This window comes from Panulirus ornatus, chromosome 70 (assembly GCF_036320965.1).
Source record: "Panulirus ornatus isolate Po-2019 chromosome 70, ASM3632096v1, whole genome shotgun sequence".
Taxonomy (NCBI): domain Eukaryota; kingdom Metazoa; phylum Arthropoda; class Malacostraca; order Decapoda; family Palinuridae; genus Panulirus; species Panulirus ornatus.
In genome coordinates, this window is record NC_092293.1 from 1267862 (window position 1) to 1272062 (window position 4201).

Consider the following 4201-nt stretch of genomic DNA (forward strand, 5'->3'; position numbering starts at 1 on the left):
CTTATCTATCTATATACCTATCTAAATATCGCTCTATCAATCTATCAATCTAACTATGTATCTATCTATCTATCTTTATCTGAAAGTCAACAATAATGAAATCATTGATATATGAAGTATAACAACGTCCTCTCAATGGCAATTATCTCACCAGAATCTTCTAGAACCTTCCAGAAAACTATGAACTCTGCAGGCAAGGAGGGAGGAATGGTCTCCGGCTATTGATAAAACCATATTATTCCATATATATGTTTATATATACATATTTATGTATATATATGAATGTATATATAACGTACAGAATAATGCGGCCATTATCAGTATCGAAGAAAACTGAAAAGATGAGGTCCCACCGAGATTCGAACTCGGATTGCTGGATCCAAAGTCCAGAGTGCTAACCCTTACACCATGGGACCTGATAAGAAAAGATGTGATTTCATCTAAATGTTTTACATATAATCAACCAGAGGCCATTCCTCCCTCCCTGCCTGCAGGGTTCAAGGTTTTCTAGAAGGTTCTCGAAGATTCTGGTAAGATCATTACCTTTGAGAGGTCGTCGTTAGATGACAGTCAGGTTCACTCTATGGTTGGTGTTTGTAGTTGGTTGTCCGAGGATGTTGTTATACTTGATCAATTTTGTAATTGTTGACTTTCAGGTAGGAAGTACTCATTTACGATGCATCCTTGTACTCACAACAACCTTATGAGTCACTTCAAGATTTATCTTCACTACAACTTTATCTTCACTACACTATTAAGGTTGAAGTCAATGGTCACATTCACTACAATCTCAACACGACTTGTCTTATACCTAACCCATATTATCACTACATCCATGTACAAGTATTTCTTGCAGAATAACGCAGATATCAATGATTTCTGTGAAAGTTGATATATACAGCCTTACGTATCTATCAATCTATCTAATATCTGTTTTTTACCTATCTATCTATCTATCTATCTATCTATCTACCTTTCTAAATCAGAAAGTCAACAACAATATCATTAATGATACGTATAACTACGTCCTCTCAATGGCAGTTCCTACCCAGAATCTTCGAGAACCTTCTAGAAAACCTTGAACCCTGCAGGCAGGGAGGGAGGAATGGCCTCTGGTTGATTATATGTAAAACATTTAGATGAAATCACATCTTTTCTTATCAGGTCCCATGGTGTAAGGGTTAGCACTCTGGACTTTGGATCCAGCAATCCGAGTTCGAATCTCGGTGGGACCTCATCTTTTCAGTTTTCTTCGATACTGATGATGGCGACATTATTCTGTACGTTATATATACATTCATATATATACATAAATATGTATATATAAACATATATATGGAATAATATGGTTTTATCAATAGCCGGAGACCATTCCTCCCTCCTTGCCTGCAGAGTTCATAGTTTTCTGGAAGGTTCTAGAAGATTCTGGTGAGATAATTGCCATTGAGAGGACATTGTTATACTTCATATATCAATGATTCTATTATTGTTGATTTTCAGATAAATATAGATATATAGATAGATACATAGTTAGATTGATAGATTGATAGAGCGATATTTAGATAGGTATATAGATAGATAAGCTTCATCAATATTGTAACTTACGCCATCTCCTGTTGCTGGTCATATGTTCAACCAGCATTGGGAAAACCTCCAGTAGACCTTAATGTAAAGCAAGATAATAACAAAACCTGCAATAAAAGAATACGATCAACTCCCCAGTGCAGAAATATTGTGACCAGAAAGTCTTCTAGCAAGATATCAGACGCTTCCACGGGAATCACAAACATAACATGAAATATCTGAACATCAACAATAACAAAACTAATGATCATAATCAAACTATAACAAGAAAAATGATAAACATATGGAAAATAGTGCTCTAGATTATGTTTCTAGAAAACAAACTTTAACGAAAACTGTGAAAAGAAATACCCATCTGGCTGATACGACACAGTAAAAGGACCATCCCACAACCAACTCTAAACTGAACCTGACTGTCCCCTAACAACGTCCTCTCAATGGTATTTATCTTACCAGAATCTCGTAGAACTTTCCAGAAAATCAAGAACTCTGCAGGCAAGGAGGGAGGAATGGCCTCTGGCTGCTGATGATAACCACATTATTTTATATATATACTTTTGCCTACAACCGAAGGTTGACCGGCCAGCCCAAGTGGCTACAGAGGCTGTATCCATGAAAGAAACGGACCCACCAGCAGACGAATTCGGTTGGCAGGTTGTATCGAAGAAGAGGAAAAAGAAAGTTGCCCAACCAGCCCAACCAGAAGGGTGTAGCAAAGAAACGAAAGAAGGCTGCCCAACCAACCTGGGTGGTAGTAAGGATGGCTGCTCCACAACCCCAGGTCGTTAGGCAGACTGTAGCCATGGAAGAAAGGAAGGCTGCTCGTCCACCAGCCCAGGTATCGAGTGAGCGTGTAGCTATGCTGGCTGACCCACCAGCCCAGGTAGACAGGTACGCCCAGATGGCTATGTCGGGTGCAGCAAAGAAGCAAACCCCACAACTACTCCACGAGGTTTGAAAGCCTGCACCCAAAAAGATGAAGACGAAGGTTGCCACACTACCCAATGCACCACCACATGTCTAGAAAGGGAAAAGGTGGACAGAATGGCTGGAGCTCCCACTCCAACAACAAAATCACCTTAGGAGCCAAGTTCCATCCGTTATTGAATATATATATATATATATATATATATATATATATATATCTATATATATATATATATCTATATATATATATATATATATATATATATATATATATATATATATATATATATATATATATATATATATATATATATATATATATATATATGTATATATATATATATATATATATATATATATATATATATATATATATATATATATATATATATATATATATACACACAAACTACATTGCAACTTACATATGAATAGAATCATCAAGCTTCACTATATTAACTTTACTATATTTGAATATAAACAAGGTCTAACCGAGGTTACTTGGTTGAGCAAGACGTGAGAATATCATCAATTGGCCCTCCAGCCCTGGGTTCAAATTGTCGTTCTGACGTATTTCTAGTTTAGTGCTGATACAGGACCATTGATTATAGGACTATCTTGTTAGTCTGTGTAACTTCGCCTGACCCAATCCACGTCTTCAATGGCTTTCTGTTACTACAAACGGGATTACAAAGGAAAGGCTTCCTTTGTTAGTTTCATGAATACCTTCGTTCAAATGAAGGGAAAGACTATTACTATGAAGCGGTACCTTATCAGCAGGAAAGAGCTGCAGCAACGGTATGAAAGTTACTGCAAGATACATAACGAGCCCGTGGCTTCCAACGTAAACATCGGCCGCCATTTGGGTTCACTCGGCATCATGTGTGACACCAAGATTGGACCCGTTGGCAAACAGGAACGATACTATTCTGGTATCATGTGGCTCGATGGCGCAGGATCACCAACTGAAATGCAAAGAAAATGGAGAAAGCCGCCCAAACGTATCATGAAGGCCGTACAGGAGAAGATCGAGAAGGATCGGTTGAGAGACGATATCGCTCACAGTATATCAAAATTTATGCCCAAGACTTCCCCTGATCTCCAGACACAGCCAGTCACAGAGACCAGCAGCCCCGCTTCCCGGACACAGCAAGTCACACAGACCACCAGCCCCGCTTCCCAGACACAGCAAGTCACAGAGACCAACAGCCCCGCTTCCCAGACACAGCAAGTCACAGAGACCACCAGCCCCGCTCCCCAGACACAGCCAGACACACAGCCCACCAGCCCCGTCCCCCACACAGAGCCACAAGATCCTGATATTGAGGAAGCAAATGAATTTCTCGATGATTTTTTGCTTTCACTGGAGAAGAACTGATGAGTTCCTTATAGACAAGACAAAATGTTCAAAAAGGAATCTATATAAGTTCACTTATGGAGTGAGATCTTTGACGGTGTTGTGCTGCCTATAGCACAGCCTACCAAAGGGTGATCTTTGCTGTCGTGCAGTAACCTCATGAGGGCGGAGTCCGGCTACACTTTCTTTACCGAGGAAAAGATCTCTGCACTAATAGACAACTGTCCTAGCAACACTTATATGAGATGAATAGATGGATGCTCTAATGATCGAAAATATACAAGTGTTAGAAGGACTGACAACTATATACATTTGGTTAGCCAATCTTCATAT